Below are 26693 nucleotides of genomic sequence, written 5' to 3'. Positions count from 1 at the left end.
TAATTCCACATACTGATATACTGAAGGTCTTAAGTGTCTACGTGCGTACAAATGTTTTAAATTACATTTTTATCTAAGATTATATTTTTAATTGTTGTATATTCTTGGGTAGCAGGTTATAGTTTGCTTTGTTTATAATTTTAGCTGTTTGCAAATTCACTATGTCGTGGAATTTCAGTATCTTTGATTCAATAAATAAAGGATTTGTATGTTCTCTATATCCAACATTATGTATTCTAACTGATCTTTTTTGTAACACCGTTAGTGAATGAAGTGTACTTTTGTTATTATTTTCCCATATTTCTACACAGTAACTCAGATATCGAAGTTGAAACATTAGCTCTGTATCCATATTGGTTCTCTTCAAGTATTCTATTTTTATTTGTGAAACTCTCTAATCTGTTATTGAACAGTTTTTCAATGATTTTAGAAAATTGTGGAAGTAAAGGAACACGTCTATATTTTCTAAATTGATGTTTGTCTCCAGTCTTATAAATTGGTGCAACTTCAGCTATTTTTATTTTGTTTGGAAATTTAACTGTTTGAAATGATAGGTTACTTATATACATTAATGGTCCTGGGATGTCTTAAATAACCTTTTTTTATCGTTTCCATATCAATTCCCCCCTCTAATGGGCTCACCACCCATAGCAGGGGCCATAGAGGTCGGGTGCAGTGTGAGCTGGGCACAGCCGAAGGCAGGACACTTGGCGGTCCGATCCTCGGCTATACACTGAAAACAATTTGGAGTGCCATTTACTTAAAAAAAGCTAGGTAACAATTTCCACACAGAAATTCTTTGTAACTTTTACTTAGGAAATAGTCAAGTAAAGTTTACTTGCCAGCAAGAATGATTTTTTATCAAAAACACTCAAGTAAACATTACTAGAGATTTTCTTTCTTAGAGACAAAATGTACTCACTCTTTCATAGTAAATTTTACTTAAAACTACCTTTGTGTCTAGTTACAAAACTCTTATAAAAATGCTTGATTTTCAGGATAATTTAACTAGTTTTTCTTTACTTTATTCGGAGCAATATTTAAGTAATATTTACATATTTAAGCTACCACCTACACCACTATTGTAATAATAATGTGTTGTATTTTTAACATGGCCTACTGTTAATTAAATTAAATTATCTTAACACATCTTCTACAAATATGAAATGATAACATACTTTCAAACAAGAGCACCTTCATTACATTTTCCAGCAGCATTACCAGACAAAACATTATAAAACAGTGATTTTTTGTTTTAGAACATTCACAATAATGTGAACAATTACAGGTAAAAGACCCAATAAAATGTCCTGAATTGTAACTTTTAAGCACAACAGCAAAATATTTCAACAAGTTACATTGACAAGCGTCATGTACTGCTTCCACACACCAAAGAACAGCTATATATGCTAGAACAGCATATGTACACTGTGGAAACACTCACAGTAGAAGTTTATTTCGCAAAGACCGTACCTTTGGCGACATTTTCAGAACATCCAGCCCTAGAAACAGCTTCTGAAACACTTCAAATGTGTATTTCAGTTTCAGTGGGTAACTCAAGTTCATGGCGTAGATTAAGCCCATGAGCAGAAGGCAAGCCTTTGCCACGGTTTTGCAGTCATCCAGAACCTCTTTTCCTTCGACGATGACTGACACATGGGCAGGATTGTGGCCTTCCTGTGCTGCATTTCCACTGATGATGAGGATCTTGAGGACATGATGAACAGAGTCTTCTTCACCTATATCCTGTGAAAAACATGTGATTCAGTGCTCAGGAGTCAATATTATACACATTTTTTCTCTTAAGTTCCCAAGAGGTGATTCATGATGTTAAAACAGCCAGTTCATATAACCTATACATACAGAGACCACGGCATTGGTTAAATGCTGGGGAAGTATTTAGGTAACTATTGATTTTATTTTATTTGATCTTTGTCTGGGTTAACCCAGGTTTGCACTTTAATTTGTCAGTGTACACTTGGGTCACCGAGGCAACCATCATTTTTTTCAACACGATTGTCTAAAAAATCCAGAAGGTTGTTTTAAATACCATTTTTCATACTTTCAAAACATTTGCTTTTCAAACATTTCAGATTCAGAACCAGTTGAAAAATTGGGACACATTGCAATGAATTGCCAATTTAAGTTAATGGCCTAATTTTTGTTAATCTGAATACAAATGTTTTCCTCATATATAGTGGCACATGTGACATTTATGTAAATACATGAATACACAAAGAACAGAGGTTATAGTATTAGGTTGGAGAAGAGATACATTTACTATGGTGAGAATAATCATCAGAAAATCCCAGATTTTCAAAATGTACCTGGCAGTCTTTGATCAGCTCCTCTCCTGACTCTCCAAGGAACTCCATTAGGCAACGTATGATGAGATCTCTTCTGCCTTCAACATGTTGCTATAAAACAGAAGCAAATGTATTGCAAAGAACATGTATATGCAAACAGATACACAAAGTTCACTATGCCATGTAAAAGGCAATGTAATTAAATTATATTAATTTATTGATTTAATTTGAGAGAGAGATAGATAGACAGAGAGAAAGCGAGAGATATAGATAGGTAGAGAGAGCGCGAGAGATAGAGATAGATAGATGGAGAGAGAGAGATGATAATAGCTAGCTCAGTGTGTATGAGCCCAACACAAGATGACTGACACAAATTACATTAATGTCCCTGTAACTTTACCTGGCCAAGTGAATCCAGCATCGGTCTGATTTGTCCTAAATATCTCCAGGAGTTTGGGAGTGTGTGTGTCCAGTTTTGACAAAAAGGTTCGCTCCAGATGAACTGTTGTTATCCTTCTGAACTCCTCTTTGATCTGAAACAGAAGATAAAAACACAACTTGATCAAGACACACACCTTGCTAGAACAATTAATACTGTAGTCTCCCCAGTATAATATAATACTATTGAGCATCAACACAAACGTCTGCCTTCAAAATTACCATACATTTGGTACATGGTTCTTTTAAACAGCAAGACACAAGATTACTGAGTAGCTGCATTATCAAGTCCACCTTAATGAAATAAATTTAGTGTGACACAACCATCATCACAATGTGTATATATAATAGTTTTGCAAAGTGTATCTTAATCTTGCAGCCTCCCACACAGCAGAAGACTGCTATACGGATCCGCCTTCAAGTCGCCCAACCCGCATTACTGTCACATTCGTTTTGGCTCCGCCTAGAGGATACAGCTCCGCCTCTGAAAATTGTACGGTCAGACAGCGGATCCTGAGCAGACCCGTGTCTGATTCACGTACGCGGACGCGCAAACTAAACCGGCGCGCACCGCCTAGAGTTATAGGCTCCGCCTACGCGCGCTGAGCCGACCAATGTCTGCACCCGCAGACGTGTACGCGCCTACTAGCGTGTACGCGCATGAGCCAAGATCGATCATTTCTGGACTTTCTTTGCTGGAACACGAACGTAAGTATAGATTTATTGATTTATTGCTACATTCACAGTAAAGATCGGCCTTTGTGTTTCCATCATCATTTATGTATGATTGTAATGACGTTGTTTGATATTAGGACTAGCAGTAAAACTTTATATTCTGTAAAAAAAAAGGCTATTTTATTTAACATGGAATAGCAATTTCGGCAGAATATGTTATGGTAGTTAAGTAAAGTTTCTTTGCTGTGTATTTTTCTTGATGCGACGCAAGTTTCCATTCACTCCCAGCCCCGCCTCCCAGAATGCTTTGCATGGGGACGTGCGTCTGACGTCTAGTGATGGGATCGGCAGTTCTTTTGACTGTACTGAATCACTAGAATCAGTTCCTTAAAATGATTCGTTCAAAAAACGTGTTCACCGAACCCCCCCCCCCCGCCCCCCCCAAAATAAAAAAATAGGAGGGGGGCGTGCGTAGTACAGTACAGTGCAGACATTCGCGGGAGAAGCAGCAAATAGGCGCCCACACAACACTACCGCCCCTCCCTGAATCACGTTCGCGAACGACAACACTACCGCCCCTCCCTGAATCACGTTCGCGAACGACACAACATTACCGCCCCTCCCTGAATCACGTTCGCGAACGACACAACACTACCGCCCCTCCCTGAATCACGTTCGCGAACGACACAACACTACCGCCCCTCCCTGAATCACGTTCGTGAACGACACAACACTACCGCCCCTCCCTGAATCACGTTTGCGCACGACACAACACTACCGCCCCTACTTGAATCACGTTCGCGAACGACAACAGTACCGCCCCTCCCTGAATCACGTTCGCGAACGACAACACTACCGCCCCTCCCTGAATCACGTTCGCAAACGACACAACACAAAGGGGGCGCCCCTTAGTACAGTACGTAGTACAGTAAAGTGCAGACATTCGCGGGAGAAGCAGCAAATAGGGTGAACGCGAGTCCCCACGCACTGCGTAGGGACTCGCGTTAATCTAACAACAACAACAGTTGCAGTAGAAGGGATAATAATAATAATAATAATAATAATATGAATCAGAATTGATCCCCAAGGACAAATGTATTATTGTTACAATAACTGTGTAAATAATAGCCTATGTATGTGTACATACATTAGTTATTATTTTTATTTTAAATCTTCTCAAAACAGCCTGACCTACACTTTACCCCCTGCCAGTAGACTGCTAGTAGACTAGTAGTCTACTCTCATAACTTTATGTGTTGAGATAATGGGGACGTGTGTTTGTTTTCATGTGGCTTGTTTTCATGGGATCGGCAGTTCTTTTGACTGTACTGAATCACTAGAATCAGTGACTGACACAGCGCCACACTGTGGCCGCAGTTCTGTACGTGAACCGAATCACTTCTGCAGTTCTTTTGACTGTACTGAATCACTAGAATCCGTGACTGACACAGCGCCACACTGTGGCCGCAGTTCAGTACGTGAACCGAATCACTTCTGCAGTTCTTTTGACTGTACTGAATCACTAGAATCAGTGACTGACACAGCGCCACACTGTGGCCGCAGTTCAGTACGTGAACCGAATCACTTCTGCAGTTCTTTTGACTGTACTGAATCACTAGAATCAGTGACTGACACAGCGCCACACTGTGGCCGCAGTTCAGTACGTGAACCGAATCACTTCTGCAGCAGCAGTACAGTTTAATTGCAAATCAGCATTATTATAATGATGATGATAGCTACTAAACAACATCAACAACAACAGTTGCAGTAGAATGGATAATAATAATATTAATAATAATAATAATAATAATAATAATATGAATCAGAATTTATCCCCAATGAGAAATTAATTTTTGTTACAATAACTGTGTAAATAATAGCCTATGTATGTGTACATACATTAGTTATTATTTTTATTTTAAATCTTCTCAAAACAGCCTGCCCTACACTTTACCCCCCGCCCCCGCAGAGCAGAGAGCGAGAGCGTTGTCGTTCACTGAGTGATTCATGTCGTTAATCCGCGGTGAACGAATCGTTCGCTCAGTCCCTCCCCCCGCCCTCTCATTGGCTGCGTCGTTCGCCGACGTCGAGGGTTCAGTGAGTCACAGAATGCGCCAGTTCCACTCATACCGGCATGGTCGCGGCGGAGCTCAACTGAACTGAGAAAGGAACGAATCAGTTCATGAAGTGATTCGGTTCAGTATGTTCACTCAAAAGATTCGTTCTTTCGAACGAATCGTTCGCGAACGACACAACACTACTGATGTCACGTATCCAGAAAATTCAAAATGGCTGCATGCGGGAGGAGGTGAGGCGGGACCGAAAAAAAGTGGAAAAAGAGTGTTATTCGTCAAAAAACCCACACAACGACGGTCATTTTTTCGCCGTGCTATTGTAAAATTGTCTTTTATCTGTGTTTTGTGTTCCGGGGGACCCCGACTCCAGAATTTGAAAGTTTCCCGCGAGAAGCCGATGAGTAACGTAGTAAATGAACGTTTCAAAAGTTCAATGCAGTTAACTTAGGCTATCTTTTGTTAGACGCTGTGAATGTGTGTAGGTTACATGCTACGATATTCCACATATTTCCAACTGGTTGAAACAAAAGCGTATTACTTTATTGTCAGTGTTGTTTAGGCCCAGGTCGCTAACGTTACTTCGTTAGTCAACAACGTAACGTTAACGGAGTGGAAACAGCCGTTCTTTGCTATTAATATGAGTGTGTATTAATATGAGTGTGTATTATTTCTTTCTTTATTCTTTAGTGGAGCTCGGGATCCTGTTTACTGTGGACTAGCTGTGTGTGACGCCCTGTTGTTTTTGTTTCCATTCAAAAAAAAAAAAAAGGTATGTCTATTATAAATAAATAATGATAAATGGGTTATACTTGTATAGCGCTTTTCTACCTTCAAGGTACTCAAAGCGCTTTGACAGTATTTCCACATTTACCCATTCACACACACATTCACACACTGATGGCGGGAGCTGCCATGCAAGGCGCTAACCAGCAGCCATCAGAGGCAAAGGGTGAAGTGTCTTGCCCAAGGACACAACGGACGTGACTAGGAAGGTAGAAGGTGGGAATTGAACCCCGGTAACCAGCAACACTCCGATTGCTGGCACAGCCACTCTACCAACTTCGCCACGCCGTCCCTTATTATGTGTTAATTGTAGAAAAAAATATAAAATGAGGTGATGTGAGCGTGAAAAATTGCTGCACATATTAAGGATCCTTTTTCTTGATCTATATTTTTGTTATTTGCTGATGTATATATTTTATATACTGTTTTTTATTTAAATAATTTATTAGAGACTATTTTATGCATTATTTACCTTTTTTATTATTATTTTATTTACTATTATTATTATTATTTCCACATGTAAGCATAAATAATTGATCATATTAGTACATTGTTTGATTGCTTTGCTTAATCCATTCCATAATTTAATTCCACATACTGATATACTAAAGGTCTTAAGTGTTGTACGTGCGTACAAATGTTTTAAATTACATTTCTCTCTAAGATTATATTTCTCCTCTTTTTTTGAGAAGAATTGTTGTATATTCTTGGGTCGTAGGTTATAGTTTGCTTTGTTTATAATTTTAGCTGTTTGCAAATTCACTATGTCGTGGAATTTCAGTATCTTTGATTCAATAAATAAAGGATTTGTATGTTCTCTATATCCAACATTATATATTATTCTAACTGATCTTTTTTGTAACACCGTTAATGAATGAAGTGTACTTTTGTAATTATTTCCCCATATTTCTACACAATAACTCAGATATGTAACACTAGTGAGCAGTAGAGAATATGAAGTGATTTTTTTGTCTAGAACATGTTTTGCTTTATTCATTATTGACGTGTTTCTTGCTACTTTATGTTGTATATTTTTTACTTGAGATTTCCAGTTCAATTTATCATCAATCATTATACCTAGAAATTTGGTTTCATTTACTCTTTCAATTTCTATTCCGTCTATTTGTATTTGTGTTTGACTTTCTCTTCTACTGTTACCAAATAGCATTATTTTAGTTTTACTGAGATTCAAAGATAGTTTGTTTTTGTCAAACCATCTTTTTAATTTGTTAATTTCTTCTGTTATTATTTGTATTATCTTCTGTGTGTTCTGTCCTAAACAAAACGCTGTTGTATCATCCTCAAATAATACTAACTTTAAATATTTTGTAACTTTACAAATGTCATTTATATAGACATTGAATAATTTAGGTCAGAGTATTGATCCCTGAGGTACACCACAGGATATATTTAGCGTTGTAGACGTGTGTTCGTCTAGCTTCACGTATTGTTTCCTGTTCGTTAGATAACTTCTTATCCAGTTTAAGACTAACCCTCTGATGCCATATCGTTCTAGTTTTTTGATTAAAATATTGTGATTAATTGTGTCAAATGCTTTAGTCGGATCCATAAAAACTGCTGCCGCACATTTTTTACTATCTATTGCATTGGTAATTTCTTCTGTAATTTCAATTAAAGCCATTGAAGTTGAAACATTAGCTCTGTATCCATATTGGTTCTCTTCGAGTATTCTATTTTTATTTTTGAAACTCTCTAATCTGTTATTGAACAGTTTTTCCAATGATTCTAGAAAATTGTTGAAGTAAAGAAACAGGTCTATAATTTGTAAATTGTCTCCAGTCTTATAAATTGGTGCAACTTTAACTATTTTCATTTTGTTTGGAAATTTACCTGTTTGAAATGATAGGTTACTAATATACATCAATGGTCCTGAGATCTCTTCAATAACCTTTTTTATCGTTTCCATATCAATTCCGTTACAATCAGTTGAAGTCTTAGATTTAAACATTTTTCATGATTGTAACTATTTCCTTCTGTGTCACATTACTGAGGAACATGGAGTTGGGATTTGCAATCTGAGGCAGAGAATGAGGAGCTGCCAGAAAAAAGGAGCAGGAAGCCAGTGTAAGTGTGTTCCGTCTTGTTTTTGTCATGTTTCTACAGTAATAGGAAGGTTATTTCCGGTAGCATTCAAAGATAGACCAAAGATGCTTGTACTATATGTATATTTGGCAATTTTGGTATTGCAATAATCTTAATGATATGGTTACCCAACAGCCATCGTCTCGGGGACTCGGATGATAGCGAAGAAGACCCGGGAAATGGTGACCTCGCATCTCTGGGGTTGGCAAGCCAATTGCACAGGCATTGTGAGGAATAATCTCTTAACATCGGAAAAACGAAACCACCACATTAATATTAAAGATATGGTTAACATTCTTAGTGCTAAAGATATTCCCCTCTCCTTGTATCCCTTCTCCCAGCTCCACCGTCTCGCCGAGTGCCAGCAAGAGTCATGAGTACTTGTCAACTCGACTCCTCAACTGGAGATAACTTTCTAGGTAAAGACTGATCTCCGAAATAATATCTCAGCATCCAGTAACCATGGTTAACAGATCACAACCATTTAATACCAATTTATCTCCCTTAGCACCTCACCATGGGGAAGGACGTCTTCATATGCCTTCACCAGCACCTGCATTAAACATGCAGAGAGTTACACAAGGTAGGGACTGATCTTTGTATACACTACACCCATAATTTCAAACCCTACTTTACGATTGAGCTGAAGTTCTGACTATTATGACCTGTACTTTTACCTTTTTTATAGTTCTTACCACCTTGGGGCACCATTCAGGTAAAAGCTCAGCTCATCTTACTTGCTTATTTGTATACAGTAACACCTGTGCATGCTTTTGTCCACGTTGTTCCTTTGACGATGAATAAATACCCCTTTTCTTTCTTTCTACATTAAGGATGCCTTTTCATCTGATTAAATTTATAATGAACAGGGACATTGCGGTTGTCCCAAGTGTATTATGATGATGGGATGGTTTTCTGGCCCAGCTATAAAAACACAGACATAATTAAAAGGGCCGCTTTAAATTAGGAGCAGCGTGAGCCAAACTGGCCAAGATTTGACGTTTCTGTTGTCCGAACTTGTGGTATGCAAATTCATAAATTTCTTGTTTAAAAATAACGTCATAGTTGCTTCTCTTTATGCTTGGAATAACCTATTGTGTCTATGTTCTGACCAGGTCTCTTGTAAGAGAGAGACCTGATTTATTTTCATCAATAATAATAATATTCTGTTCAGCTCTACAGCTAATTTGAAACTCATGTTCATTTTAACATATTAAATTTTAGACAACTACAAATAATGCAACAATATGGAAAGGGCTGCGACACCTCAGACCTGCAATCTGAGGCAGAGAATGAGGAGCTGCCAGAAAAAAGGAACAGGAAGCCAGTGTAAGTGTGTTCCGTCTTGTTTTTGTCATGTTTCTACAGTAATAGATAGGTTATTTCCGGTAGCATTCAAAAATAGACCAGAGATGCTTGTACTATATGTATATTTGGCAATTTTGGTATTGCAATAATCCTAATGATATGGTTACCCAACAGCCATCGTCTCGGGGACTTGGATGATAGCGAAGAAGACCCGGGAAATAGTGACCTCGCATCTCTGGGGTCGGCAAGCCAATTGCACAGGCAGAGTAAGGTATAATCTGTTAACATCGAAAAAAACGAAACCACCACATTAATATTAAAGATATGGTTAACATTCTTAGTGCTAAAGATATTCCCCTCTCCTTGTATCCCTTCTCCCAGCTCCACCGTCTCGCCGAGTGCCAGCAAGAGTCATGAGTACTTGTCAACTCGACTCCTCAACTGGAGATAACTTTCTAGGTAAAGACTGATCTCTGAAATAATATCTCAGCATCCAGTAACCATGGTTAACAGATCACAACCATTTAATACCAATTTTGCCTTCACCAGCACCTGCATTAAACATGCAGAGAGTTACACAAGGTAGGGACTGATCCCTGAAATATTAGTGAATAGATAGGCCCCTTGGGTATTATCAGTCATGGTTAACTGATGACTCTCTCACAATGCCCACCTCACTAGGAACGGCAGTCCCTCCTCGACTGTTGTTTGTTGTTTGTTGTTTGCGCTTACGCGCCAAACGGCAGCTCAGAGTACCCACCCTTTTTTGATTCACTCGAGGGAGTACTGAGAGTGCTCCCCCGGGTGATTCCCTCGTTCTACTGGGGGACTTCAACGCTCATGTTGGCAACGACGGTGAAACCTGGAGAGGCGTGATTGGGAAGAATGGCCGCCCGGATCTGAACTCGAGTGGTGTTTTGTTATTGGACTTTTGTGCTTGTCACAGATTGTCAATAACAAACACCATGTTCAAACATAAGGGTGTCCATATGTGCACTTGGTACCAGGACACCCTAGGCCGCAGTTCCATGATCGACTTTGTAGTTGTGTCATCGGATTTGCGGTCTCATGTTTTGGACACTCGAGTGAAGAGAGGGGCGGAGCTTTCTACTGATCACCTGGTGGTGAGTTGGCTGCGATGGTGGGGGAGGATGCCAGACAGACCTGGCAGGCCCAAACGCATTGTGAGGGTTTGCTGGGAACGCCTGGCAGAGTCTCCTGTCAGAGAGAGTTTCAATCCCCACCTTCGGAAGAACTTTGAACATGTCACGAGGGAGGCGCTGGACATTGAGTCCGAGTGGATGATGTTCCGTACCTCTATTGTTGAGGCGGCCGATTGGAGCTGTGGCCGCTAGGTGGTTGGTGCCTGTCGTGGTGGTAATCCTAGAACCCGCTGGTGAGCGGTGAGGGATGCCGTCAAGCTGAAGAAAGAGTCCTATCGGGCTCTTTTGGCTCATAGGACTCCGGAGGCAGCAGACAGGTACCGACAGGCCAATTGGTGTGCGGCTTCAGCGGTCGCTGAGGCAAAAACTCGGACATGGGAGGAGTTCGGGGAAGCCATGGAAAACGACTTCTGGACGGCTTTGAAGCAATTCTGGACCACCATCCGCCGCCTCAGGAAGGGGAAGCAGTGCAATGTCAACACTGTGTATGGTGGGGATGGTGTTCTGCTGACCTCGACTGTGGATCTGTGGAGGGAATACTTCGAAGACCTCCTCAACCCTACCAGCACGTCTTTCTATGAGGAAGCAGTGCCTGGGGAATCTGTGGTGGGCTCTCCTATTTCTGGGGCTGAGGTTGCCGAGGTAGTTAAAAAGCTCCTCGGTGGCAAGGCCCGGGGGTGGATGAGATCAGCTTAAGGCTCTGGATGCTGTGGGGCTGTCTTGGTTGGCAAGCTGTATCGACCCGTTGTGGTGAAGAAGGAGCTGAGCCGGAAGGCAAAGCTATCAATTTACCGGTCGATCTACGTTCCCATCCTCACCTATGGTCATGAGTTTTGGGTCATGACCGAAAGGACAAGATCACGGGTACAAGCGGCCAAAATGAGTTTCCTCCGCCGGGTGGCGGGGCTCTCCCTTAGAGATAGGGTGAGAAGCTCTGTCATCCGGGAGGAGCTCAAAGTAAAGCTGCTGCTTGTAACTTGTTTAAGAAATGTTCATATGCTTCAACACCCTCTTTTTCATTGTACGCATTGTCCCAATCTTGCTTTTGTAGCTCAATTTTGAAAGCAATCATCCTCTTCTCTGTGCACAGTCTTCGAAATGTCCTTTTGTCTCCCATGTTAAATCACCAAAAATTACTCCTGGGCGCGGCACCGCTGCTGCCCACTGCTCCCCACTGCTCCCCTCACCTCCCAGGGGGTGAACAAGGGGTTGGGTCAAATGCAGAGGACAAATTTCACCACACCTAGTGTGTGTGTGACAATCATTGGTACTTAACTTTAACTTTATGTTCCCATGTAGTTTCCATCATATATTGTAAAAACTGGCAGATGATCACTAACGTCGGTTATAAGTAGTCCACTTGTAGTGTTATCAAAATCATTGGTAAAAATATTATCAATAAGCGTGGCACAGTGTCCTGTGATTCTGCTTGGCTTTGTGATTTTAGGATATAAACTGATGCTGTACATTGTATATATATATATATATATATATATATATATATATATATATATATATATATATATATATATATATATATATATATATATATATATATATATGTATATGTATATATATATATATATATATATGTATATATATATATATATATATATGTATATATATATATATATGTATATATATATATATGTATATGTATATATATATATATATATATATATATATATATATATATATGTATATATATATATATATGTATATATATATATATATATATATATATATATATATATATATATATATATGTATATATATATGTATATATATATATATATGTATATATATATATATATATATATATATATATATATATATATATATATATATATATATATATATATATATATATATATATATATATATATATATATATATATATATATACGTATGTGATGTTCCGCTGCCTGGTTTAGGATTTCCATTAGTTCTGTTTTTCAGCACCCGGGTTTGTGCTGATCATTTTCACCTGCCTCTTATTAGTGGTTAGGACGCTCACCTGCCCCCGGGCGCTAATCATAGAGCTATTTATTCCTGCCTCTCGCCACACTTGGTCTGGCTGTTTTGTTTGCTTCACGCAACGGTTACGTTTAATGATTCTTGCTTCTTGTTCCGTTTTTTATGCTAAGCTTTTACGTTAGCGTTGCCATAGCTTCCCGTGCAACCCGCACGCTTTTCTGTTTATTTATATTCTTGCCTGATTTATGAAGAATAAATAATTTTCCTACCTGCACACTGCTTCCGGAGGTCCGTCTGCATCTTGGGGAAACGAACCGCGCATTACCATGCAACCCAACCGTAACAGAAATAATGCTATTCGGTAACAGTAGAAGGAAAAGTTCAACACAAATACAAATAGAGGAATAAATATTGAAAGAGTAAATTAAATCAAATTTCTAGGTATAATGATTGATGATGAAATGAACTAGAAATGTCATTTAAAAAATATACAACGTAAGGTGGCAAGAAACACGTCAATAATGAATAAAGCAAAACTTGCATTGGACCAAAAATCACTTCATATTCTCTACTGCTCGCTAGTGTTACCATATCTGAGTTATTGTGTAGAAATATGGGGAAATATCTACAAAAATATGCTTCAATCACTAACCGTGTTACAAAAAAGATCAGTTAAAATAATACATAGTGTTAGTTATAGAGAACATACAAACCCTTTATTGAATTGAGAATACTGAAATTCCACAATATGGTAAATTTGCAAACAGCCAAAATTATGCACAAAGCAAACTATAACCTGCTACCCAAGAATATACAACAGCTCTTTTCAACAAAAGAGAAGAAATATATTACCTTAGAGAAAAATGTAATTTAAAACATTTGTATGCACACAGAACATTAAAACCTTTAGTATATCAGTATGTGGAATTAAACGATGGAATGGATTAAGTAAAGAAATCAAACGGTGTACTATTATGATCCAATTCAAGAAACTCTTCAAATTGTTCACAAAGTACAAAGAAGAAAAAACATGATTAATATTTTGAATTTATTGATCATCTTATTTATCTCACCCTAGGAAATACAACTTACTTCATTAGTTATTTATTTCAAAAATGTTATGCTATTATTTATGGAGTGTATTGTGAATACATTGAGAACAGGAAGTGAACTAAAATGTTAACAATTGCTATGTACTGGAAAAAGGGTAGGATTAAATAAGAACTGCTTCTTCCTACTCCTTTTCGGACATGTTGAAAAGAGAAACTGGAAATTGTGATGTATCTTGTAGTAATTCCTAGGCCACCTACTCAGTGGCCTAGTGGTTAGAGTTTCCGCCCTGAGATCGGTAGGTTGTGAGTTCAAACCCCGGCCGAGTCATACCAAAGACTATAAAAATGGGACCCATTACTTCCCTGCTTGGCACTCAGCATCAAGGGTTGGACTTGGGGGTTAAATCACCAAAAATGATTCCCGGACGCGGCCACTGCTCCCCTCACCTACCAGGGGGTGAACAAGGGGATGGGTCAAATGCAGAGGAGGAATTTCACCACACCTAGTGTGTGTGATGACAATCATTGGTACTTTAACTTTAACTTAAATTGTATGTATGTTCAAAATAAACTCAAAACCAAAAAACAAATATTGATAATTAAATGTAATTTTACAGTGAGTAAATGAATGACACATTGACACATGAGTAATTATTTAAAGATGTATTTATGTCTCATTTGACTGTCCGCATGCAAGTCATTCTGTGTTTGCCTTTTGGCGACAGCATCTTACTTATTTGCATGGAAGGGGAAAATACTCCAGCTAACACTTGACACATCTCAGTAGGATGAGGTGTTTTCAGAAAGTGGTTGTGGTGTTTCCGAAGAACCTACGACTGACAGTCAGCAGCACACCAGAAAGTCTTACTTTGGCCTTCATGGTCAAACACAATAGTCGCTAGTGTTAGTTTATTGTTTGTCTATTATACACATGTTTTCTCTTGTTTTTATCATGACTGTATGGAAACTCAATGGGCTCACTTCTATTAATATTCACAGGGTGTTGCAGGGTGCAGAGCTTCTCTGTTGTGGCAGCTGCAGCCACAAGGGAAATGGTGACTAAAACCTGAAAGCAGAAAAAAAACGGTGCTACCCTTTTTTTTCTACATCTATTCAAAACTATTGGCACCCTATTGGACGGTTTGTCACGCTGAGTCACTTGTTGGCTAACACCTTCTCCCCCTTCATATACAAATTGGTGTTTTCATTTATTGAAACACTGCACTTAATAGCACTCGCTTCCTTGCAGCATGCTATGTTGATTCTGCCTACTCCTTGATAAATTAACGTCAAACGTGATTATGCTAACTGTTGCTTTTGGAACAAGTCCCTGTTGGCAGTAAGCCATGCAGCTAAACGTTGCCTAAAGTAAAATGGAAAAACTACACATTTGGAATTGGTGACGTCACAGCACATCATAACAGCAATCCCTTGTTACTGCGCAACAATGCTGGATCATTTACTTCAGGGGTGTCAAACTCATTTTAGATCGGGGGCCACGTGGAGAAAAATCTACTCCCAAGTGGGCCGGACTGGTAAAATCACGGCACGATAAAAAAATAAAGAAAACTTCAGATTGTTTTCTTTGTTTAAAATAGAACAAGCACATTCTGAAACTGTACAAATCATAATGTTGTTGGGTTTGGTTTTTTTACACTTACATGTTGCGGTTGATAGTATTCTATCTTTATTTGTGGTTATTTATACTTTCTGAATAAATGATGTGATAATGTTCATCAGTCAACTCATTGGTGTTAATTTTCAATCTATCAAAATAAAAAAATAATATCAAAATCTAATTACATGATGTTATTTATGTAGTTTGCTCATTTTCCTTGACTGGTGCACTAACATCATGTGGTTTATGTTTTTTTACATATGTAGCATAACCTACAAAGATACAAATAATTGCTATCGCGACATCTAGTGGAAACATTTAGAACAGCGGTTTCTTTCATAAAAAAATTTTTGGCTCATTTTTATACTTAGCAAACTCATCCCGCGGGCCGGATAAAACCTGTTCGAGCGCCTGATCCGGCCCACGGGCCGTACGTTTGACACCCCTAATTTACTTGTTATAGTTTTAATTACTGTGCACAGATAAAACAGGTATAAAAAATACCTCTATGGACTGTTTGATATATGTGCATGCTACAAGTTTTTCCAGCGGTTGTCCCTATACAGATCACTGGTGTGCGTGAGTGACAGGAAGAAAAGCTGTGAAGTTGTCTGCCACCAAAAGTTGATTTGCATTTATAAATCTCTGCATCCTGAATATACACTACCGTTCAAAAGTTTGGGGTCACATTGAAATGTCCTTATTTTTGAAGGAAAAGCACTGTACTTTTCAATGAAGATAACTTTAAACTAGTCTTAACTTTAAAGAAATACACTCTATACATTGCTAATGTGGTAAATGACTATTCTAGCTGCAAATGTCTGGTTTTTGGTGCAATATCTACATAGGTGTATAGAGGCCCATTTCCAGCAACTATCACTCCAGTGTTCTAATGGTACAATGTGTTTGCTCATTGGCTCAGAAGGCTAATTGATGATTAGAAAACCCTTGTGCAATCATGTTCACACATCTGAAAACAGTTTAGCTCGTTACAGAAGCTACAAAACTGACCTTCCTTTGAGCAGATTGAGTTTCTGGAGCATCACATTTGTGGGGTCAATTAAAGGCTCAAAATGGCCAGAAAAAGAGAACTTTCATCTGAAACTCGACAGTCTATTCTTGTTCTTAGAAATGAAGGCTATTCCACAAAATTGTTTGGGTGACCCCAAACTTTTGAACGGAAGTGTAAGATGAGACATCGTTTTTAGGAGTCTTGTATTTGGGTCAATGCATTTGTAGGCCACAGTTGATTCTCACACATTCCCAGTTTAGCATTCACTCCTCCGCGTATTTGCAGGTTTCTTATTTTGCTTGAAAAATATATTAGAAGTTAAATAGAATGCAATTTTACGACCCTATCTGCAGTGGAGAACTAGTACTGCAGCTATGATCCAAAAGAGGATCACACATTTTATTCACTTTATATTCTGCAAAAGAAAAATGTGTGAGTGCTTCAACTTAAGAGTGTTTTGAAATAAGAGCTGCCTCTAAGCCACAAGTGTCAAACTCAAGGCCCGGGGGCCAGATCTGGCCCGCGACATCCTTTTATCTCACCCACAAACCAGTGGCGTGCAGTCACTAGAGGCAGGGGAGGCACGGCCTCACCTGCCATCATGGAAAGAAAAAAAAAAGTAAAAAGAAAAAAAATTAATTAAATTGTTATATGTATCCAGTGATTATACTAAAGTTATTTTCCATTTAACTTCACCAGTTTTAGATTATTTTTATTTTTATTTTCACATTTGCCGTTCAAATACTGAGAAGAGACGGTGCGGTGATCAGCAGCCAGTTGAGGCACGTCACTGCGTTGTGCCTCAACATGGATTGTGCAATGACTCGGCTAACTGCTGGCCTGCTGTGCAGTGAGACCGTATTGCTATATGAATTATATTATACATTTCCATAGTTTAGTTAGCTGAGGTATATAATGTCCAGTGTATTTTGTCAACAACTGTATGTGTGTGACGTATTTATTGTGCTGAGCGATCATAAAACTGGAGGCTTGTCTCATAACCCCGCCTCCTGGTGCCAAGCATCTCCGCCGTAGAATGCACCGCCCGACGGGAGCGCCACACCAACCAAAGCCCACACCCAAACCCTCCATGTGCAAGACCGAATCCACCCAAAAAAAGTCACTTAACAAGAAGCCAAAAAGTGCAAAAACAACAATGCTCGCGCGGCGCGCCTGAGGAGCCGTGAACAGGGACACAACATTAGGTACACCTGCAGACTGAAGCGCGGATTTCATATTTCATTCATTCACAACTCTTCCAACACGAACACCACTGTTCCCGCACTTATAAGTAAAGGTAAGACCATAATAACGTTGTTTTTTATTAAATTTGCTTTTTTGTGTGCTACAGTTTGTAAGTGTAAAGTTAAAGGCCTACTGAAACCCACTACTACCGACCACGCAGTCTGATAGTTTATATATCAATGATGAAATCTTAACATTATAACACATGCCAATACGGCCGGGTTAACTTATAAAGTGACATTTTAAATTTGCCGCTAAACTTCCGGTTCGAAACGCCTCTGAGGATGACGTATGTGCGTGACGTAGCCCGGGGAACACGGGTATGCCTTCCACATTGAAGCCAATACGAAAAAGCTCTGTTTTCATTTCATAATTCCACAGTATTCTGGACATCTGTGTTCGTGAATCTGTTGCAATCATGTTCATGGCATTATGGAGAAAGAAGCTGAGCAAGCAAAGAAGAAAGTTGTCGGTGCGAAATGGACGTATTTTTCGAACGTAGTCAGCAACAACAGTACATATTAAATATAAGCTTGGTTGTGTTGTGGCTAATAGAGTATATATATGTCTTGTGTTTATTTACTGTTGTAGTCATTCCCAGCTGAATATCAGGTCACCCCCGGCTCTCACAGCATCTTCCCTATCTGAATAGCTTCAACTCCCCACTAGTCCTTCACTTGCACTTTACTCATCCACAAATCTTTCATCCTCGCTCAAATTAATGGGGAAATTGTCGCTTTCTCGGTCCGAATCTCTCTCACTTCATGCGGCCATCATTGTAAACAATAGGGAACTTTGCGTATATGTTCAACTGACTACATCACGCTACTTCCGGTAGGGGCAAGCCTTTTTTTATCAGATACCAAAAGTTGCAATCTTTATCGTCGTTGTTCTATACTAAATCCTTTCAGCAAAAATATGGCAATATCGCGAAATGATCAAGTATGACACATAGAATAGATCTGCTATCCCCGTTTAAATAAAAAAAATTCATTTCAGTAGGCCTTTAAAGTTAAGTATACCAGTGATCAGGGGCGCCGAAAAGGGGGTGTAAAGGAGACGGATTCTAGGGGCCCATGATGGAGGGGGGCCCAGAGAGGCCCCTAATGATGATGAAATTATAATACAGAAAAAATAATGACACTAAGTTATTAACTAACATATAATCACACATGTTTTATTTTCCATGTCCTGGTAACAATACCTTTATTTGTTTTGGAAGCATCAACCCCTGCAGGGCCCTCCCTTCCCCCCATCTATTTACGTAAAATGGTTCAGTCCGACTGGATCAGCTGCAGGTAGAGCACCTGCGATTTGTCCCAGACAGACAGCGCCACAGCGGGCAAAGCGGAGGAGACAGCAGTATGCCTCAAAAATCAGGCAGCCAAAAAAGAAAGGAAAATAAAATAAGAGAGGAGAAGGAGTTGAAGGGTCGACAATATGTCACAATATTTCCAAAAAAGGTGGGTTTGTTAGTTGTGGTGGAAAGTTATGCATATTAACTTTGTCCCTGTCTGTGGTAATAATTATTACCACAGACAGCTTAAGCTAGCTCACTTTTCTCACCATGTTAGCTCAAGAAAACTCTGGATTTTTACATTTTACTGCTATATTAGTTAAATAATCAATCCAGTCAAACATTTATCAAGCTGTTCTTATTCAATAATAGTTGATCTCCCCTCTGTCAAAATGATGCCTCATTCTGAACAGAGTCAAGTGCACCACCAGCAGCAGCAGCTGTCTGTCAGCCCCCAAATCCCCCTGCCCCTGAATCAGCCCCAGTGCCCCCACATGAGGAAGGAGTTGAGCAGCTGTGTGTGTTGAAATAATAATAATATAATACAAAATATAATACATTTTACTACAGTCTCAAGAATCAATGGTGCAGCAAATAAATGACTCAAAATGAATTCCATTGTATTCAGAGTGCTCAGTTCTTCCCCTACTGTACATGTCAACTGTGATGCTGTTCTTCTTTCAAAAATATGGTAATGATAGTCAAAAATACCATTAAAATGCATAATTGTATGTAAAATAGCATCAAAAAATGTTGCCGCTGTGTTGGGGGCTCTGTAAAGATTCTTTTCATGGGGCCCAAAATCCCTAGCGGCGCCCCTGCCAATGATTGTCACACACACACACTAGGTGTGGTGAAATTTGTCCTCTGCATTTGACCCATCCCCTTGATCACCCCCTGGGAGGTGAGGGGAGCAGTGGGCAGCAGCGGCGCCGTGCCTGGGAATAATTTTTGGTGATTTAACCCCCAATTCCAACCCTTGATGCTGAGTGCCAAGCAAGGAAGAATGCTGGTATGAGCTTTTAAACATAACCCGTTAACTGCTGCCAATCAAATGGTGAATAAGATACTCTTTAGGGTTTATATGTTTGTAAATCTGACTGTGATAAAGTCAGTGCCTCACCTGACATGAACCTCACCACACGCCACTGCCACAAACACCTGGAAATGATATGTGTAAATAAAGTACTTAATATTTTCTCACTAAATGTAATAGATTTTTTTCATTTTGACAGAAAAAATATATGTATATGCATTTTAAATTTTAATAGTATCCAATATTGCAACAAACGTTACAGTATATCATCATACTTTCCAAACATGTTTTTGTCTAAATAAAAATACTTAACTTTACAGCAAACTACCCATCAAATTAATAAAAATGACAATACATTTTACGTTGTTCTTTACAGCATATTACTGTAAATTGAAAAAAACTACTACTGTTTTTTGCATTAAAGTTCTGTTGACTGAGCTGCCAGTTTTTGACTGTAAACTCTACGGTTGTTGTTTTTAACGATGTATTACTGTATATGGAAAGATTTGTTTTTATAGTTGAAAAACTGACAGCTAAGTTGCCAGAATAAGAAAATAACTTCTACTGTTTTTCCATTAACAATATAATGTTGTAAAAACAATGTCAATTTAACACAAAAAATGATGGCAACTAAGCTGCCAGCTTTTTCCCTAAACGACTCTAATGTCAGCCAAGGATGTTAAAATAATATCCAAACGTTGGACATTTATCCATTAAATATGGAGAAGATGCTAATAGTGTGTTCAATGGAGCAGCAGCTCGAAGATGAATGCTGTACATTATTATATTACTTGATAAAACAACTGTAGTCGTTTAAACTACATTATATTATACAGTTGTTTTTTTTAAATAAAAGGAGGCATATTGCATGTTAGAATTGTTATTTTTAAGGGTGTGGCAAGCACCCATTAAATTAATTTCAATCCATTTCAATGGGCGGCGTTGATTTGAGATACAACTGCTTTGTGTTAAGAGTTCCATCACAGTGAAGTGAAGTGAATTACATTTATATAGCGCTTTTTCTCAAGTGACTCAAAGCGCTTTACATAGTGAAACCCAATATCTAAGTTACATTCAAACCAGTGTGGGTGGCACTGGGAGCAGGTGGGTAAAGTGTCTTGCCCAAGGACACAACGGCAGTGACTAGGATGGCGGAAGCGGGGATCGAACCTGCAACCCTCAAGTTGCTGGCACGGCCGCTCTACCAACCGAGCTATACCGCCCCAGAACCAATTAAATTTGCACAATTCACACAGAGACATCCTGGATGAAAACCAACGCTTCCCATCCAACCTGATTGAGCTTGAGAGGTGCTGCAAAGAGGAATGAGGGAAACTGCCCAAAGATAGGTGTGCCAAGCTTGTGGCATCATATTCAAAAAGACTTGAGGCTGTAATTTCTGCCAAAAGTGCATCAACTAAGTATGTCAATGGGATGTTTTCATGTTTTTATTTTAATTAAATTTGCAAAACATTTTTAAAAAACTTTTTCAAATTGTCATTATGGAGTATTGTCTACAGAATTGTGAGGACAAAAACAAATGTATTCCGTTTTGAAATAAGGCTGTAACATAACATGTGGAAAAAGTGCTGTGAATACTTTCCGGGTGCACTGTAGATATTTACTGATGTTACAACTTGGAAAACCTGTCACGGCCCGGGCGCACCTCAGTGGGCATTCATCTGTGCGCTGCGCTGGGTGCACCTGCAAGAGCGCACCTGAGCGCGCCACTCCGGCTTCAGCAGGCAGCTGCAATCAATCTGCTATCTGCACACCTGTCGCTGATGAGCTCCCTGGGCTTCTTAAGCCAGTGCAAACCTGTGTTCCGGGCCAGAACGTAGTTTCCTGTTCCGTACAGTAAGCCAACTTGTGTCAAGCTCTATGCTCTCTCTCTTTGTGTTCTTTCCCGTCATGCTCATTGTGTCCTGTGTCGTGTCGTTCCAGCAGCATTCCTCCGTCTCCTGATTGCGAGCTGTGTGTCTCATCTCCCCGTGTTCCTTCTGGTTCCCTGGCTGCCTCTTGGACCTCGATCTCCCGCCTGGACACGGACTTTTGACGCCTCGTTATTGCCCCCGACTTCCTGCCTGTCTCTGGACCTTCGAGCCTGCCTTGCCCCTCTTGATCTTCCGCCTCTCGCTCAACGCTCCTAGTAACATTTCTCAGTTAATCGCTACACAGAGTCACACCATTCATATTTTGGATTATTTTACACACTTCATTTCTATTGTAATATAAAATAAATAGAGCTAAAATGACATCCCTGCATTCTGTGCCGTCTTCTTCTCCCCCGTACCGTAACCAAACCGTCACAAATTGAGCAAATTCCAAACTGCTTGTATGAAGGAAGGCAAGAGCCCAAAAAAAGTCTGCGAGCGACAGAGTGTTTTCTATTCGGCTCCAGTACTCTGGAATGCCCTACCAGTAACAGTTATAGATGCTACCTCAGTAGAAGCATTTAAGTCCCATCTTAAAATGTATTTGTATACTCTAGCCTTTAAATAGACCCTTTTTTAGACCAGTTGATCTGCCGTCTCTTTTCTGCTCTGCCCCCCTCTCCTGTGTGGAGAGGTTATCAGGTGACCACAGATGAAACGCTAGCTGTTCAAAGTCGGGACCCGCGGTGGACCACTCATCTGTGCATCAGTTGGGGACGTCTCTGCACTGCTGACTTGTCTCCATTCAAGATGATCCCCTGCTGGCCCCACTATGGACTGGGCTCTCACATTATTAACTGAATCCACTCGACGGGGTGGCGGGTGGGGTCCCCACATCTGCGGTGCCCTCCAAGGTTTCTCATTGTATCCTATTGGGTTGAGTTTTTTCTTGCCCTGATGTGGGATCTGAGCCGAAGATGTTTTTTTTTCTTGTGGCAGCCCTAAATATAACGAATGGCTGCTAACAGCATAAGCTAGCTGGGTTAGCAGAACTATGATGTTAAAGGCCTACTGAAATGAATTTTTTTTATTTAAACGGGGATAGCAGATCCATTCTATGTGTCATACTTGATCATTTCGCGATATTGCCATATTTTTGCTAAAAGGATTTAGTAGAGAACAACGACGATAAAGTTTGCAACTTTTGGTCTCTGATTAAAAAAAGCCTTGCCCCTACCGGAAGTAGCGTGACGTAGTCAGTTGATCGCCTCCTCATATTTTCCTATTGTTTTCAATGCAGCTAGAGCGATTCGGACCGAGAAAGCGACGATTACCCCATTAATTTGAGCGAGGATGAAAGATTTGTGGATGAGGAACGTTAGAGTGACGGACTAGAATGCAGTGCAAGACGTATCTTTTTTCGCTCTGACCGTAACTTAGGTACAAGCTGGCTCATTGGATTCCACACTCTCTCCTTTTTTTTATTGTGGATCACGGATTTGTATTTTAAACCACCTCGGATACTATATCCTCTTGAAAATGAGAGTCGAGAACGCGAAATGGACATTCACAGTGACTTTTATCTCCATGACAATACATTGACGAAACACTTTAGCTACGGAGCTAACGTGATAGCATCGTGCTTAACTGCATACAGAAACAAAATAAATAAATCCCTGACTGGAAGGATAGACAGAAGATCAACAATACTATTAAACCATGGACATGTAAATACACGGTTAATGCTTTCCAGCCAGGCGAAGGTTAACAATGCTGTTGCTAACGACGCCATTGAAGCTAACTTAGCTAGGGAGCTAACGTGATAGCATCGGGCTCAAATGCCGATAGAAACAAAATACATAAACCCCTGACTGGAAGGATAGACAGAAAATCAACAATACTATTAAACCATGAACATGTAAATACACGGTTAATGCTTTCCAGCTTGGCGAAGCTTAAAAATGCTGTTGCTACTGACGCCATTGAAGCTAACTTAGTAACGGGACCTCACAGAGCTATGATAAAAACATTTGCGCTCCACCTATGCCAGCCAGCCCTCATCTGCTCATCAACACCCGTGCTCACCTGCGTTCCAGCGATCGACGGAAGGACGAAGGACTTCACCACGATCATCCGTGCGGTCGGTGGCTAGTGTCGGCTAGCGCGTCTGCTATCCGAGTCAAAGTCTTCCTGGTTGTGTTGCTGTAGTCCGCCGCTAATACACTGATCCCACCTACAACTTTCTTCTTTGCAGTCTTCATTGTTCATTAAACAAATTGCAAAAGATTCACCAACACAGATGTCCAGAATACTGTGGAATTATGAGATGAAAACAGAGCTATTTTGTATTGGATACAATGGGGTACCGATACTTCTGTTTCACTGGTTACGTCACGCGCATACGTCATCATCCAAAGACGTTTTCAGCCGGAAGTTTCGCGGGAAATTTAAAATTGCACTTTATAAGTTAACCCGGCCGTATTGGCATGTGTTGCAATGTTAAGATTTCATCATTGATATATAAACTATCAGACTGCGTGGTCGGTAGTAGTGGCTTTCAGTAGGCCTTTAAAGGCCTACTGAAATGATTTTTTAAAATTTAAACGGGAATAGCAGATCCATTCTATGTGTCATACTTGATCATTTTGCGATATTGCCATATTTTTGCTGAAAGGATTTAGTAGAGAAAATCGACGATAAAGTTCGCAACTTTTGCTCGCTGATAAAAAAAAGCCTTGCCTGTACCGGAAGTAGCGCGACGTCACATGAGCTAGTATTCCTCACAATTCCCCATTGTTTACAATGGAGCGAGAGAGATTCAGACCGAGAAAGTGATGATTACCCCATTAATTTGAGCGAGGATGAAAGATTCGTAGATGAGGAACGTTACAGTGAAGGACTTGAGAGACAGTGATGGACGTATCTTTTTTCGCTCTGACCGTAACTTAGGTACAAGCTGGCTCATTGGATTCCACACTCTCTTTTTTTTATTGTGGATCACAGATTTGTATTTTAAACCACCTCGGATACTATATCCTCTTGAAAATGAGAGTCGAGAACGCGAAATGGACATTCAGTGCCTTTTATCTCCACGACAATACATCGGCGAAATGCTTTAGCTACGAACTAACGTGATAGCATCGTGATTTAACTGCATATAGAAACAAAAAAATAAACCCCTGACTGGAAGAATAGATAGAAAATCAACAATACTATTAAACCGTGGACATGTAAATACACGGTTAATGCTTTCCAGGCTGGCGAAGGTTAACAATGCTGTGCTAACGACGCCATTGAAGCTAACTTAGCAACTTAGCAACGGGACCTCACAGAGCTATGCTAAAAACATTAGCTCTCCACCTACGCCAGCCAGCCCTCATCTACTCATCAACACCCGTGCTCACCTGCGTTCCAGTGATCGGCAGAAGGACGAAGGACTTCACCCGATGCGTTTGGTGGCCCGGAGACGTAGGAAGTCAAGGTGAGGTCGGTGGCTAGCGCGGCTAGCGCTCCAACAAAGTCCTCCTGGTTGTGTTGCTGTAGTCCGCTGCTAATACACCGATCCCACCTACAACTGTCTTCTTCGCAGCCTTCATTGTTCATTAAACAAATTGCAAAAGATGTCCAGAATACTGTGGGATTATGAAATGAAAACAGAGCTTTTTGTATAGGATTCTACGGGTACCATAACTTCCGTTACTCTGACTTCGTCACGCGCATACGTCATCATACCGCGACGTTTCAGCCGGATATTTCCCGGGAAGTTTTAAATGTCACTTTATAAGTTAACCCGGCCGTATTGGCATGTGTTGCAATGTTAAGATTTCATCATTGATATATAAACTATCAGACTGCGTGGTCGGTAGTAGTGGGTTTCAGTAGGTCTTTAAATTTGGTACACAATAATGACCTTAACAGGATTGTATAAAATTAGGGATGTCCGATAATGGCTTTTTGCCGATATCCGATATTCCGATATTGTCCAACTCTTTAATTACCGATACCGATATCACCCGATACCGATATCAACTGATACCGATACATACAGTCGTGGAAATAACACATTATGCCTAAATTGGACAACCAGGTATGGTGAAGATAAGGTCCTTTTTAAAAAATAAAATAAAATAAAATAAGATAACTACATTAAAAACATTTTCTTGAATAAAAAAGAAAGTAAAACAATAAAAACAGTTACATAGAAACTAGTAATTAATGAAAATGAGTCAAATTAACTGTTAAAGGTTAGTACTATTAGTGGACCAGCAGCACGCACAATCATGTGTGCTTACGGACTGTATCTCTTGCAGACTGTATTGATATATATTGATATATACTGTGCAACCTACTAATAAAAGTCTCAATCATATATAATGTAGGAACAAGAATATTAATAACAGAAAGAAACAACCCTTTTGTGTGAATGAGTGTAAATGGGGGAGGGAGGTTTTTTGGGTTGGTGCACTAATTGTAAGTGTATCTTGTGTTTTTTATGTTGATTTAATTCAAAAACAAAAACAAAAACAAAAAAACGATACCGATATAAAAAATCGATACCGATAATTTCCGATATTACATTTTTAAGCATTTATCGGCCGATAATATCGGACATCTCTGTATAAAATTAATGGATTGATGGACCCTAGTCATGTAAACCTACGTGTTTGAACTGATAACAATGGTAGAGTATTTAAAAACTGGCATTTATCAGAATACAGAAGTGTATTACCT

General features: G+C 39.5%; 1 protein-coding gene and 1 long non-coding RNA gene across 2 annotated transcripts in view; one reads left to right on the top strand and one right to left on the bottom strand.

Annotated features, from left to right (window-relative positions):
• The window catches only part of LOC133638484 (coiled-coil domain-containing protein 74A-like), a 32806-nt gene extending 23673 nt beyond the window's left edge, over window positions 1-9133 (top strand). Inside the window, exons 8-11 of the mRNA XM_062031149.1 lie at window positions 8516-8607; window positions 8722-8799; window positions 8889-8963; window positions 9069-9133. The gene's annotated coding sequence lies outside the window, so the exon portion shown is untranslated. The remainder of the gene's footprint in view (window positions 1-8515; window positions 8608-8721; window positions 8800-8888; window positions 8964-9068) is intronic.
• LOC133638486 (uncharacterized) lies at window positions 2199-25456 on the bottom strand. The gene is made up of 3 exons (XR_009823636.1): window positions 25367-25456; window positions 2707-2839; window positions 2199-2417 (listed from the first exon to the last, which is right to left on the bottom strand). It is a non-coding gene; the product is annotated as an uncharacterized LOC133638486 (long non-coding RNA).
• Between the last annotated feature and the right edge of the window lie 1237 nt (window positions 25457-26693).

Source organism: Entelurus aequoreus, linkage group LG21, assembly GCF_033978785.1.
Source record: "Entelurus aequoreus isolate RoL-2023_Sb linkage group LG21, RoL_Eaeq_v1.1, whole genome shotgun sequence".
Classification (NCBI taxonomy): Eukaryota; Metazoa; Chordata; class Actinopteri; order Syngnathiformes; family Syngnathidae; genus Entelurus; species Entelurus aequoreus.
Note: the sequence above shows the minus strand (reverse complement) of the source record. Positions and strands in the feature narration are given on the sequence as shown.